The sequence below is a fragment of the Gossypium arboreum genome, chromosome 1, assembly GCF_025698485.1.
Source record: "Gossypium arboreum isolate Shixiya-1 chromosome 1, ASM2569848v2, whole genome shotgun sequence".
NCBI classification, from domain to species: Eukaryota; Viridiplantae; Streptophyta; class Magnoliopsida; order Malvales; family Malvaceae; genus Gossypium; species Gossypium arboreum.
Genome location: NC_069070.1, coordinates 38,452,404 through 38,468,745, shown reverse-complemented (window position 1 = coordinate 38,468,745; position 16,342 = coordinate 38,452,404).

Genomic DNA, 16,342 nt, shown 5'->3' with positions numbered 1-16,342 from the left:
AGTTGGTCACATGATCAGCCATTGGAATGGCTAAATATGATCATATGTGGACCTAAGTATGACTAGACTATAGTTGGTCCATGGGAACTACAATATAGGTAAAGCCTACCTTAAAAACAGAGGCTGCCAGCTGCAGTGACGTGGATGTGAAAAATCACCAAAATTTGTAGGAATGGTGTTAAATAGTGAATAAATTATGTGATCGAACCTTGACGAGTCTATTTTCATATGAAAGTAACTAAACGATCATATGATCAGTATACCGAGAGATATTAAAGTTCTCGTGAGACAGGGCCAGAACGGTTTCTGGGTCCCCTGTCGCGACTTTGAAAATTTTCCATAAATTATCCAGAATGAATTAGAAGTCATGCCTTATATGTGCAGATTCCTTTTTGAGTCTAGTTTCATTGGAAACAAACGGTATCAGTATTGAAACCCTGTACAGAGAGATATTCAAGTTGTAACACGCGAAGGTCAGTGTAGTCGACCCCTGTAACATGGGCGACTTTAACTAATAAACTGTACCAATTGGCCCGACCAAAAATTCTAGAATTAAATCCATGGATGGATATATGAGTCTAAATTCAGGGAAAATTTACGGAATCAGTTTCCGAATTGTGAAACTCGAGATATACTTTTCAAGGCGACAGCGATGCAGTTTTCCAGCTTGCCTGGGAATGTCAAATTGGTCGGTGCCATAAGTGGTTTTGGCTTGTTAACCCCTCGTGTCCGACACCGGCAACGGTCTCGGGTTCGGGGTGTTACAGATATGGCTAGATTAAAGTTGCTATTTGGTTTGGTTTTTGGTATATAAGTTGTGCTAAGAATTGGTATGTTTTGAAGTGCATAATTGGCCTAGTGAGAAATGGTTAATTGGTAAGTTAGTTATTTGAATTAGTTATGGAAATGGTATGATTTTGATATGAAAAATGGATGTGAAAAATTGAGGTAATGACATGTATGAATGAATGAGTTTAGTATGTGATTTTGGTATGTTTTGAATTGGATGATAAGGATGATATTGTTTGGTGACATTAAAAATGTATGTTTTGTGATTGACATTGGTTGAAATTATGGTGCATTTGTGCTTTGATTTTGGACGTGTAAGGATGACCATTAAGGGTGGCAAATTGGCTTTTCAAATGGCCTATTTTTTTTCCACACGGGCAGAGGCACGGGCGAGTGTCTTAGCCATGTGCGACACACGGTCATGTTAAATGGCTGTATGTCCCCTACGGTAGTCCTACAATTTAAAGTTAGTCTCCAGCACGGCCTAGGCACACGAGCATGTTGCTAGTTGTCTGACCCAAGTCAGTTTTGACCACGGCCAAGGCACACGGGCATGTCTCCGGCCATGTGGACAAGTTAGTATGCATGCCCTGTTTAGCCACGGCTTAGAAACACCGGCGTGTCTAATGCTGTGTGAGGCAACAGTTTGTTCACACGGGCATGTGACCTCTATAACTTTGAAAAAAATTTGTTAAGTTTTGGAAAAATTTTGTATGTGGTTGGTTTAGTCCCGACCCTTCCTAAAGCATGTTTAAGGTCTCGTTGACGTAAGAAAGGGACTTTGACATGATGTTTGACTATGGTGCTATAATGTGTGGATGATATTTGTGAATAGATTATAAAATATTTCGATATGTCAGGTAATGCCTCATACCCCTAGTCCGGCGACGGTTACGGGTTAGAGATGTTACATTGTTGATAGATATACAAGTTTTGTTAAGTGATTTTTAATGAAAATGCAAATTAGGGGATAAATTGTGAAATGTACAAATTTAAGGGTTAAAATGTGAAATAAATGAAAAATATAGGCTGATATGAGTACTAGAGAAATTCGGCAAGTATGGGTTAGTCTTGAAATTCATGAATGTATGATTTTGTGAAATAAGGATTAAATTGTAAAAGTTGTGAAATTCTAGGGGTAAAAGTGTAAATGTGCTTAAATGCGTGGTTTTGATTAAATTGAATAGAGAGATTATTAAATAAATTAATTTTGAATATATTTAAATTAAGAAAAGCAAAGTTCGGATCTTGATCGAAGAAAAACTAAAGTTATCGACTAATCAACCTATTTCATCATTTTAACATCCGAGGTATGTTCGTATATTATAAGTTTTGGTACAAGTGTATTTCATATGCTTTGATATTGCATAAATTATGAATACAAGAATATGAATATGTTCGATAGTGATTCAACGACAAATTCGACATTCAAAATCCCGGTTGAACCTTATGAATAGTTTAGGATACTAGTGACATGTCATTAGGGGATACATTGAGTTGGATTCGGGCCATGATATTAGCTCTTTGGGTGCGAGTTATACCGATTTGGCTTCAGACCATAAATATCAGATGATTTGGCTTCGGGCCATACTTCGAATATAAGCTTCCTTGATTTGGATTCGGGGCATAGTATAGGTACTTACGAGACTCTTGAGTATCTAATTTTTTTCTGAATGGTTCAACGGGTAAACGAAAGATGTGATTGAGTATGAGAATGATATAAGATGGTACAGGTACGTACATGACATGTATAAGGTTTAGTTCGAAGAAACTTGTGAAGAATGTGATTGATATCATAATTGTGTAAATGAGAGGTTTGTTAGCTAATATATGCTAAATGTTGATATATATATATATATATATATTCAAATTGTTGAATTGTAATCTTGAGACTGAGTTGAGTTTACTTTATACGAGCTTACTAAGATTTAAAGCTTACTTTGTTTATTTGCGCATGTTTTATAGTGTCATCAAGCTAGCTTGGATTCAAAGATCGTCGAATATCGCTTCGCACTATCCACCTATCACTTGGTACCTATGAACTTTGGTATTTTAAGTATATGGCATGTATAGGGTTTTTTTCATATTGGATATGTTTTGGTTATGATTTTTTCCATTTGAATTGGCTTGTAAATGTGTAAGGTTTTATTTGTATATTTGGCCATGTGAGTTGGCTTATTTTGGTTGATTTTGGTTATGTTTATACGTATACAAATGACCTATGTTGTGTGATTGAGGTTGGATTCATGATGCTTATTGTTAATAGGTAATTTGAACGTTAATTGGTTGATAATTGGGAAGTTATGTGATTGTGAATTGGTGAATAGTGATGCATGTTTGGAAAGGTTTAATTTGTATCAGCCCAATTTTGGGCCTAGTCGGAACAGTGGTATCGAGACCACGAATTTGACATAGTGAAATTGGTTTTTATTAAATTTTCATGGTCTACAGTTTTATGGAATGATTCCGTGAAAAATTCGTTTGAAAATTTTGACGTTTGGGCACTCAATTTGGTCAAAAAGACTAAATTGTAAAAAGTGCAAAAGTTGAGTTCTACATGCTAGAGGTGTCTAAATGCTATGAGATTTTAAATTGAAGGTCCTTAGATGGTAATTAGAGCATTTTTTAAGTTAGTAGACAAAAATGGACATGAGGTAAGAGAAATTTTATGTTTTAAGTTAGGGGCATTTTGGTCATTTGGCTAATAAATGAATTAAAAATCAAATTAAAAGCCAAATTTTGTCCATCTTCTTCCCATGGCTGAAATTCTCAAGAGGGAACCATAGCTAGGGTTTGTTCATCTTCCAAGCTCAATTGTAAGTCTGATCTAGCCTCGTTTTTAATGATTTTTATGTTTTTGAGATCCTTGTAACCTAACCTAGCTATTTCAAGGACTAATTTGTAAGAAAATCAAAGTCTAAAATTTACTGATGAAGAATATTTCTGCATTTTGATGTCTAATGGTCTAAAATTTACTGATGAAGAATATTTGTGCATTTTGATGTCTAATGGTACAAAATGTATGTTAGATGTAAGATAAACAACTTTTGCTAGGTGATTTTTGAAGAAAATGTTAAAAAGACCAATTTGTAAAAGGTCACAAAATGGGTAGTAAAGGTGTGATTAAATGAAAAATGAGGGCTGTTATGAGCTCCATTAGTATTCGGCTAGGCTTGGGTAATGTAGAAATTGAATTTATTTCAATTTACGAGCCTAGGGTCAAAGTTTAGGGGCAAAAACTATAACGTTGGGTTTAGAACCTAGTCGGAACAGTGGTTTCGGTACCACAAATTCGAGGCCGTAAAATTATTTTAATATTATTTTTGGTATTTACAACATATTATTTGATATGTGAGAAAATTTTGTGACTTAATTTTACCTTTTGAACTGTTAATTTGGAAAAAGGACTTAATCGCCTAAAATGTACAAGTAGCACGCTATAAGTTAAAGTGCCTATTTGCTTTGATTAGTTAAATATGAAGTCCTTAAAGTGGAATTTGACCATTGAAGTAAAGCATGGACGGTAATGGACATTAATTATATGGCTTTCTAATTAAATTTCAAAGGTTATTTTTGTAAATGGTGTATTAATATATAATAAAATAAAGTAAAACAAAATGGCTATTATCATTCATCTTTTTGTGGCTGAATGGAAGAAAGAAAGAAAACAATGGAAGGTTTTTAAGGTTCTGCCTTGCTCCAAGCTAAATTAAGGGATGGATTTTTGTCGGTTTTCGATATTTTTTACATTTTCGAGATTGTTGTTTCGTCTATTACCTAGCCCATGTTTCAATTTTCATAATTGATGATGAATTTGAGATTTTCCATGGTTGATAGTGTGATGAATTTGTTGTTTGATGATGAAAAATAAATCTTTGTTGATAGATTATTATGTTTAATTAAGTGATTTTTTATAAAAATCTATATTATGTACTAAATTGAGAAATTTATAAATTGAGGGGTCAAAATGTGAAATAAATTGAATTAATGGGCTACTAGGGACCCAAAGTGAATTCGACCTAACATGGACATAGTGAAATTTTGAGTATTTTGTGTTGTTTTGAAATAGGGATTAAATTGTGAAAATGTGAAATGTTAGAGGCTAAAATGAAAAATGCTCAAATTATGTATTTTTGGATGAAATTGAATGACTATGTTATTTGTATTGAATTAGTTCAAGAAAAGAGGAAATCAAATTTGGATCAGGGAAAAATAGAAAACTGTCAAATAATCGTGTAACGCCCCAAAAATCTCGAAATCCAAAAATCCTAAAATCTTGAAATTTTCTTTTTGTGCTTAATAATTCTGAATAAGTGCTAATTACGCAAAGGTAGGTCTTGGTCAAGGTTTGAGTTCAAATTAAGGGGTAGAAGAAATTATAAGTTAATTATTAAAAGAATCAGGGTTGGCAAGTAGTTGGGCTTTTAAATAAAGATAGGGGAAAATAGCAGCAAAGAGCCTAGTAGTGGAGTGGCTAAGTGACGCCATTCAGAGTGTAGGGAGGTGGCGTTAATAGCTAGCAAGGAGGTCCAAGGTTCGAATCCTAGCTTAGTGTTTTTAGAAGTTTAATTTTGACCTTCTAGAAGGATTGAAGTAGCGTGAAAGTGGACTCCAAGGGAAGTGTTCAGGAGAGAAAATTAAGGAAAGGATCAAGGGGTTATCAGGGAGAAAAATGAGGAGATGAGAAGGGAGAAATGGTGGAGCCGAAGGGGAATTGGGCATGAGAAATTCGGTTATAGTGGCTATAAATAGGTGTCGAATGCAAGGGTATGAGGCTAATGCCGAAATCTTTTTCTCACCTTATTGCCAGAAACCCTCTTCCCTAAAAGCCGAAAACCCTTTTGTTTTCTTCATTTTCTTTCTGCCGATTTCTCCAAAAGTCGAAAACCCTTGTTTTCCTTTTTATTTTCCTTGTGCCGATTTCTTTGTTTCACTTTTAGGTTTACCCGATTCTTTTTTCTCTCTCCCTTGGTGCCGAATAAGCAATTGTTGCCATTCAAATCTCTAGAGCCGAATACTCTTTGACCGAATCTAGTGTAAGTGGTACTCTTCCAATTGGTTTTCTTTGCTAAGTATCGAATATTGTCCCTCACTCTTTCTACTCAACTGTGGTAGGGAATTAGTATCAAATCTTGGATCTTAGCTCATTGCCGAATTGCTTCTTAGGTGTTGTGGTATTGGTAAGTATTCCTCTCCCATTGGCCAAGGTGGCCGAATGCTCATAGTTAAGGTAATGGGACTTGTGTTGGGTACGAGTCATCTATTATTATGGTTTTAATAAGTAAGATTAATGCAAATCTAGGGAGTACGTGATCAAGGAAAGCTATTAAGGATTGGTGTTCAAGGTAAGGTTAAGGTGAGGTTTCGACTTTTGGGTAGAATATGGATTAAGCTTATGATTAATGGAAGGGTGATATCGTTGTAGGTTTGGGCTAAGGAGATCGCGTCACACTTGCGTACCAAGTGTGTACAAACACTATACACACACTATGAATCGGCAAAAGCTGAAATGCCGAAAAGCTGAAAGTTTGGCTACGGTAGTCTTGCGAGTGCGCGAACACTTGTAAGGGGAAGACCAATTGGTTACCTGAGACCCACGAGCGATTCCGTGGACTTGGGTTGTGATTTGGCCATACGGGCCAGAATGGGCTAAATGGGCTTAATGGGCTGTTGGGCCATAATAGGCAAAAACTGAATATTGATGCTATGTGATAGGAATTTGTATGTGAGCATGAATATTAATGTGACTGGGCCTAGTGGGCCATATAAATGTGATTTGGGCCTAATGGGCCATATAAGGTGATTAGGGCCTAATAGGTCATATGAATATGAATGGACTTAATGGGCTAGATACAGGTATGTGAATTTGTTTGGGGCTTTGTAAGGATTTTTGGGCCTAGTATATGACAACTACATAAGAATTAATTAATATATTGCCACCGTGAACAAGTCATAGGGTTAAGGTGTGGCAACGGGTATATGCATGTCTAGGATTGTATCTAGGGAGAGCTTGGTACTTAAGCGGTCTTAATGACCCACCTCCTCTTCTCTGGAATCCTACCCGGTGCATAGTATTCGTTCATCTTAGCTCGCGGGACTTGTTCATGGGCCAAGGTAAGTGAAAATCATAATTAAGGGAAAATTACCAAAATGCTCCTAAGGGCAAAAATGACCAAAATACCCCTAGGTGTTGAATGTAAGTTTTATGGATGTACCATGCATACATATGACATTCTCCTTAGGTTACATATGGGGTGGGAACTATGGAATATAGGAAGTATAAGAGGATCGCATGGTTGCTTGTCAATCGTGGATCCACCGACAGCTTTTAAAGCCCAATATGTAAATAAAGGTAGTTTCGTAACCGGGCTACCATTGGTGTGTGGGTTGGGTGGGTCGATATTTATATCCCCACATGGTGTGACGGGGGACGGAGCTGGTGTGTAGTGGATGGATAATTTGGATGGGATTACATTGCATGTTTGATGGTTTCTCTTTGAATGCTTGTTTCTCGTCGAGAGTTGTACATACTGAGTTTGCGAAAACTCACCCCCTCTTTTATTTTATTTTTAAGTGATGCTCAATAGAAGGTTCGATGTTTAGAGGGACTCTGCGTGGCTGGCTAGCAAGATAATTCGGACTTGGTTTTTTGAAGCATTTAAGTTTTTATTTCATTTTAAGTTGTTAAGACCAGATTGTAATAAGGTTTTCATTATGTTATTATTACTTGAATTATTATTATTATTATTATTTTCATTCTAATTACGAGAAGTTGAACATGGATTTCTTAAATTATAGTATGTTTTCTATGTTTCTGTAACTAGGTTTTTTTTTAAAATGAAATGTTTTAATCAAGGCTTTCGTAACTGAAAGGTTTTTTTTGTTAATTAGGGTTTCTTTTATTTTAAGAAGGGTTTTCAATGAAAACACTGTTTTCGCTAAAACACTTCAATATGACACGCCGAATTCGGCCATAACGTCCAAGCCAGGTTTGGGGTGTCACAAATCATCCAATCTATTCGTGTCCGTACGAGATAAGTTCATAAGTAAATAAATGTTGTTAAATTGAAATGTAAATGTATTATATGTGCCAAATTAATTTGTATTTATATGTATATGGCCGAATGGAATTAAGCATTTCATGACATATTTGGAGCATGAGTTGATTTAATTATGCAGTTGAAAGTCCCAATCAAACTTTAAGAATTGTACAGAATACCAGTGTCATAACATGTGAGCTTCCGAGGTGTGAGATATCGTGTAAGACCCTGTCTGGGACAGTGGCATCAATATATGATTTCACGTAAGACCACGTCTGGGACGTTGGCATCAATTTGAGATTTACGTGTAAGACCATGTCTGGGACATTGGCATCGTATTTAATTTCATGTAAGACCCTGTCTGGGACAGTGGCATCGATATTTGATTACATGTAAGACCACATCTAGGACGTTGGCATTGTACAAGTTTCTAGAGCTATCCGAGTATCCTTATTGATTCCAAACGGTTCAATGGGCATTCTGAGAAATAAATGAGTATATGAATGTACATCTGATTCAGGTATGTTGCAATGTATATGAAATTGAGCAATGAAAGTGAGTACGATTATGATCTATGTGAAAATGAGATGTGGTTAATAGCAAGTGAACTATAATCAAATGAATTAAATGAGAAATGTGTTTTGCCATATATAATTCTGGTAAGTGTGAATTGTATATGAAATTCAGAAATGGAAGGTGAATATATTTCTAATGACGATATGTGAAATATATTATCATGAATGAAAGAAATGTATACAAATGAATGTGTGTTATATGTGCTAGTTATATGACCTTGTGGTTATATGATTCGAACATGAGAAATATGAAACAAGAAACATGGTTTTGAGATATACTGTTTTGATTTGAAAATTGGATATGAAATAGATATCGAGATGGTGGTGTTATGATGTATGGTTAGTATATATGTAAATTTGCTAGTGAAGCATGACATGTTTTGGTTGGTTACGTAATGAATATGTGCAAACTTGATTTATATAATTGAGGTAATGGTTATTACTCGAATTTGAAAGCATGGTTTATATGTTCATGGATAAATAAGATAAGTAGAATTTCTTAAGGTATTGATATGTATCATATGAGAAAAGTGATTGTATATGTGTATGAGATTAACTAAATTTGGCCTATTTGGGTTGAATTATATATGTTCTAGTGATGAATTATTTGCTTATCGTTTACTAAGCTATCAAAGCTTACTCTATGTATTTTTTTTCTATGCTTATAGATTTTTAGAGACTTGCTTGGGTTGGAAGTCATGGGAGACCTCATCACACTATCCAGTATTTGTTTTGGTAAATAAATGCTTGAAATTTGGTTAAATGCTTGAAATTTGGTTATGTGTCATGTATAGGCTAGTTTTGATATATTTGGTTTTGAAATTTGTATGTGTATAGCCATGCGAAAATGGCTTGATCATGATGCTAATGTTGGTATTTATATTGGGTCTTGATGTTGGTTATATGATTCAGCAATGAGGAATGGTAAGTAGGATGTATATTCGGCTTATTAGTAGCTCATTTTAGAGGCATGGAAAATGGTATAATTTGGCTTAGTAATATGGTAAAATGGCGATTATATTTTGGGTATGTTTGATGGTCATTTGAATAACTAGAATTGATATATTATTTTGATGTTAAGTTATGAGATACCATATTTAGCTTAAAAGATTGAGTGATGGTAATGTGGTTAATGTTTCAGTTATATGATAATGTTGGTATTTGTTTATATTTACTATGTAATGACTATGCTAAGCTATGTGAATTTGGGTATTTAGTGTGGTTTATTATTAATCTATATTTTGATGAAAAATTTGTTTATGTATTGGTTTGGAAATGAAAATTGATGATCTATTGTATTCGGCTGATGATAGTTAAATAAAATCTATGCTTGTGTCACAAATTTTGGGTGATTCGACAAGTAATGGTCAAATTGTTTATATAATATTTGATTAAAAAATGTGTGATATTTATGTGGTAATAAATTCAGCTTTGGTATGTGGTCCATGTGTGTGGTTGAATACGACATAGATAAATATGTTATTGAGTTTGCGAATTAGGTATAGTATGACTGGACAATTGTGTTAAAAAATGTTTATTTGATTTGGTAAAATGTGCAAAAAGGTTATAAGGTTAATATGCTACGTTTTGGTAATTGTATTTAGAAATGGCTTTTGATTTTAGGGTATTATGCACATGGTATAACAATGTTAAAAGTTTAGTTACTTACGATATAAAGTTACCTAAGATTATATGTGCAAATGAATCTTAAGCCGTGATGATATGGTCAAATTGGTTTAACATGCATATGTATAATGTTATGAATTGACATGGTTGATTATTAAATAGAAGTTTGAATGTCCTGTATGCTGAATATATAGTAGTAAAACATGTTTAATTTTCATTGGTTAAATGGTCCATATGTGCGCATTTGATATTTATGGATTGAAAAATGGATTCTATTCAAGTTAAATGCCATGACATAATGGATTTATGCTTTGAACATTGAACTTATGAAGTATAAGAAATAGGATATGGATATTACTTATTTGATTCGAATATTTGAATAAGTAAATGGTAACGACTTGGTTGAGTTTCGGAGCATGGTTTGTATTGTGAAAATTTGATTTATGTGATTAAGTGAATTAAGGCTACTTGGTTCATAAATGATTCATGATTTATTTAATTGGATATATGATATATATATTTATGTAATGACTTCACATTTATGAATGAGTGTCAACATGCTATTTGAGCTTGAGAATTATGAGAAATGTGTTTTTTTCTGATAATCCTCGTAACCCTAACTGACAAAGGATTCGAGTTAGGGGTGTTACATTTGGTTGGTATCAGAGCCATTGTTTAGTCAGTTCTAGGAGTACCATAGCGTATGTGAGTCTAGCTATACATGCCATATTTAACCTGTGATAGTGTGATATCTCCCGACTCTGACGAAAATTGTTTTGATAAGATAGATATGTTTTCCAACTGAGTTAATTTTGATAGTATGGAATGTCTCAAATGTTTGAATGGAAATGTGTTGGTTATGAGTTGAAACTCATAAAGGTATGGATCAAAAAGTATGACATTTTTGTTATCGATAAATGTTATAATTATATGAGCATATGAGTTATGAAATTTGAGTTATGATGCTATATGAGAATTTCGATTGTGAATTAGTTATTTGAGTTGGCATAAAAACTATGTGTTAAGAACAAAAGTGATAATAATCAAATGTTTACTAAATGATTTGAGAAAGTGAAATCAGTAATGAACTGGCTAATTGTGATAGTATGTGTTATGTGCATTTATGTTTGAGTTGAATTTGAGGCTTTACTAACCTCACCCCCTTATTAGTAAAATGTTACTATGAAATTTGTAAGTAAGATTTGGGTTGAATAAGCCTACGAGTGTGGAATTACAGAAGTTTGTAATCTAAAGATTAATAATGTGGTCAGAAAAGTGAATGAACCAGCAAATGAAGATAGTACTAAAAGAGATATTGAAAAGTTCTAAAGACTATTGTAATGCCCCAAATCTTTAGTAATTTAATTGAGTTATATTGCATGTTGGCTTACTTGCTATGATGGTTAAGGGTCCTGAGTAGTGTGAGAAGATCTGGGTTCAAACCTAGGCTTTAGCAAAAATTTTTGGTTTTTTCTGAACTAAACCTTTACTGCTATATGTTGGGTTCTTAAAAACATTGGGGAATCAAGTCACAAAAAAAGCCTAGTGGTGTAGGGGATAGTAGCGTGTTACTGTTTACTAGAAGATCGGGGTTCGAGTCTTGTAGTGTGCTAGTGTGTTTTATTTTGCAAACGGCTAAATGGATGATTGTATGATAGGGGGACTCTACTACTTGGATGGTTGGGGTGTTTGACTGGAGTAGGGGATCATGTGGCCAAATTATTAGGAATGAAAAGCGGGATTTGGACAGTGTTCAATTTGAGGATGTTGTGGAGAGGTTTTAGGAGAAAATTAAGGAGATGTGTTGAGGGGAGAGTGTTGGTGCCGTATAGGGATGCTAGGCACTCAGGGAATTTGGTTTTGGTAAGTTTGGCATTTGGTTTTGCTGCTTTCTTTTTGTGGAAACTGATGGGGGCTTAGGGAGTGTTGTAGTGTCATTCAATTGTGCTTTCGAGATTTGCATTTCGGGTTTTTTTTCCTTTCTCTCCTTGGCCGATTTCTTCCTTTTCCCTTCTTAGAATTGATCAGATTTTGCTTTTAGGACCAACCGATTCTCTTGTTCTACCCCAAGCCTTGGTCGAATATTGTAGGGGTTATTGTGGGTTCTTTAGATGTTGCTCTTCTCCCTCTCCCCTTTTTGGTCTATTGTTTGTCGAGTATTGTGTTTTTGGTACCCCAGCCGAATACTTTATCCCTTATTATCTTTATCTTTCTTTGGCTTGTTGCTATTCTTTGACAATCGGTAAGTTCACTATTCTTCTTGTTTTCTCTTCTCTTTCAACAATTATCAAGCCTCCCTTTTATCATTCTAGTGGAGCCGAACATTCTCCTCTTATTGCCGAACATTCTTGTGGTGGTTCTTTTGGTTCCTAGAGCTTCTTGAGGAGTGAAAGAGTTTACAAGGGATAACTAAAAGCGTTTGAAACCTTTCCCTCATCTGTCGGTTGAAGGTAACTCTGTTTGTAGTTACTATGCTTTGAATGGAGGCATGTTGGCTTGCATTCCTGGGTGTTGGCCGAATGCTCCTTTCCCCTACTATTGGATTTTTTTTTTGTTTTCTTTAAGGTAGTGCATGATGTCTCAATCCGTGTGTTTAAGCAACCATACTAATGGATTTCACTGATAATGCAGGTTTCAGTGACGAGCGTGTGATCAATCTTAGTTAAACGATTTAAAAGATCTAAGCCATACTTGTTCAATCAAGGCAAGCATTATACTTAGTTGGGATTGTATTAAGGGAGGTCGTTTACTCTATTGACAAATGACTAATAGAATACCTTGGTTGAATGTAGGTTTTGGGTGCGCGTGGGCTATTCACTTGTCTTACAACCAGGTGTGTAATCACACTGCTATTAGCATAGATCGGAAAAAACTGAAAATGTACGACTGTTGACACTACATGAGCACGCTCGTGTGGTGAGCTGAATGCACAAAACATAGGCATTTGAACGAATAGGCCACCATGAATGAGTGTAGGCTGATTTTAGGCCACAATGGGCCAAAATGGGCTGTGTGGGCTCTATGAGCTCGTGGGCCCCGCAGAAGCAAACCGACGAATGTGTGGAGATTTTTGGGCCAGCTGTGTGGTTTGCACGGCCAAGGCCATTATTTGGGCTTATTGGGCCACACGAGCGTATGGGCCCAGATAGGCCGTATTACGGGCTTGGGCCCATATTCGTTGTTTAACCGTGAAGGTTGCACGGGTCGCACGAGACAATTTTGGACCTACTGTTGGGTCGATAAGTACACCTAGACCCTAATTGGTGTTGTGACTGTTATACCCCTATGAGGTAAATGACAGAAATACCCTTATGTGTTATCTGAATGTTTGAGCATGCCATCTTATTTACCCCCACATGGAGTGTAGGGATGGACGGAGTGGAGTGTAGAGGATGGATAGGCAGGATCTTTGTATGCACACTGATGTTGTTATTGTAATGGGCTAAGGCCCACACTGATATTACAACTGATATGGGCTTAGGCCTAGACTGTTCAACACTGTATAATTGATTGTTTGATAAATATGGGTTACACACTGAGTTTTCATAAACTCACCTTTCCTGCCTATCTGTGCAGGTAATCCTTAGCGGGACAGTGCTGTGAGGGACACTGATATGGCCACACTGCTAGTTATGTTTTCGTTTTTGACCATTTAGTAATCGTAGTTTTATTTGGGTATATTTTATGTAAAAAGGCCGCTTTAAGTTTTATTTTTAATTGGGGATTTATTAAGTTGGTTTATATCTATTAGCGGTAGGAATAGGGTTTTCAAAAGATAAATGATTTTTCAACGACCACGTTACTCGTTTTAAAAGTTTTCACGATGAGCAACGTTTTTCAAATGTAATAACAATTTAATATGACATATGTTTTGCTAAGCCAACCTATGTTCTATTAACAAACAAGGAATGTTAACTACTCTTAAAGACCGTAATGAGTTTTAATACAAAACGGACTTTACAATGAAATTAAGTATTTCCAAAACACACTCCAATGTGACATCCCAGATTCGGCCATAACGTCTAGGCCATGTAACGCCCCAATTTTTAGGTTTTCTGTGTATGTTGGCAATTTAAAATTCCTGTGTTCTGTCTATTTGGGGTAGGTTTAATTATGTTAGTGGGCCTCTAGAAGGCCCAAGCTTAAGTTAAAACTCGGTAACTTTAGTTAATTTTAGTTCCATAAGAAAAAGGGGTTCTGGTTAACTAGGCTTTTAAGTATTAATTGGGCAAAATAAAACACAAGGAAGCTGGTGGCAAAGTGGCATGTGACGCCACTGGGAAGGCTATAAAAGTGGCGTGTGGATGCTAGGGAGAACCAAGGTTCAAGTCACAATGGGAGCATATCAAGGGAATTATTTTTATGTTTAGAAAGGGTAAGCAATGGAACTCAAGTAAAAGACTATCAGGAGGAGTTTGAGTTGCTCAGGTGATTGAGTAAGGAGGGGATAAGGGAGAGGATTTAGGAGCTGATAAGGGGAGATAATCAAGGAATCCGAGTATCAAGTAGGAGTTGGCCATATAGGGGACTCTGCAAGTGCACATTCGGCTAGGGCACCTTATGTTGGGAATTTTGGCATTTGGTCTAGGGCTGCCGAATTCTTTTGTATTTCGGGACTAGGTTATTTAGCTTGTTTTGCCGAAGATTAGGTTTCTCTTCTCTTCTCTTCCCTTTTATTTTTGCTAAAAAACGAAGACTACCCCTATGCCGACTTCCCAACCACAAAATCGAATTCTTTGCTCATCTTTTCTTCTGCTCATCTTTTCTTTTTCTTTTAGCCGAACCTGGAAACCCCTCACTGTGTCGTTTTCTCCATAGCTGAATACTACCTCTTTTCTCATCCTTCTCCTTCTTCTATCTTCTTTTTTTCTCATAATCGAACTCATACCCTTCCTTCTCTGTCGCATCCATTATTGTTACCATCTCCCATATTCTCCAAGAGCCGAATCTTGTGGTAGCCGAACTTCTCTTCTCTTACTTACTTATAAAAACTGAAATCTATAAACCTGTGGTGGAGGAAGCCAAAACTTAAGTTGTTGGAATCTGTTTCTTCTCACGAGTACGGTAGATCGGGGATAGGATCACGGATAGGCGCACTCTTTTAAGCCGAACAACGATAGGTAAGTTGTTGAAATAATTTGCGTTAAACATACCTGTTTTAAGAAAAAGTCGAAACCCTTAAGGGGTGGCTAACGTTTGAACTAAGGGCATTATGCCTCTTTCTTATTTGAATGTGTAAGCATTAGCATGGACAAGGAAGCATGCAGCAAAGGACTTGAAGACTATTCGGTTGGATCCTTGGATCTAATCCATATTTCAGCAAGAAGGCAGTTCGTGTGTGGATCTCGTCAGCATATCGTCGCAAACAGGTGTGTAACTGACACCCTTTTATAGACTAGATGGCAAAAGCCGAAAAGCCGAAATGCTAAAAAGGCAGTATCTTGTGAACTTGCGAGTGTACGAATGCTCGTGAGATTAATAATTTGATGTATATGGTAAATTAAAGTGATAAGGTTTCAAAGTGCACGATTCTGTGCATTTCGATGTTTTTGGGCTTAATGGGCCTAAATCGGGATAATGGGCCAACGGGCCCAATTCAGTAAGAAAACGCGGTAACTGTTTCTGGTTGTACGTAAATGACTATGTTATGCATGAAAACCTTAAGAATAGTTAAATTACTTGTATACCCCAATGTATGGAAAATTACTATTATACCCCTAAGTACAAGATTACCATTATACCCCTAGGGTTACTTTTGACAGAAAAGCATGATGATCTGATCCCGTTTGATGTATGCCATAATTGTATATCTGTTGCATGGGGACATGGGTTATATTATGGAGGAAGCGTCCTAGTGGCTATGCCACAATTATCTGATCTGGTGGCTCTGCCACATATATCTGTTCTGGTGGCTCTGCCACGATTATTTGTATCTGGTGACTTTGTCACATTATCTATTCTGGCAGCCATGCTGCATATTTCTGTGGTGTGTAGCGGTTGGGTGGGTCGAGTAGTCTCCCCACATGGTGAAAGGTTGGTATGGGGGTGCATGTGGTTGGATATGGGTTGGGTTTTGCATAAACATGTGATATCTGTTCTGTTATGGGCCTATGGCTCTATTCTGACTTCTGTTCTGGGCTAAGTCCAATTTATTCTGTTTCTGTGGTTTGAGCCGATATAGGCTATGGTTGGGTTAATTTACACACTGGGTTTCCCCAAACTCACCCTTTTATTTTCATCCACGCAGGTAATCCCCAACCATAGTGGGCTTAGAGCTGCGAGGGATTCGGAGTGGCCACACATTCTGCAAGT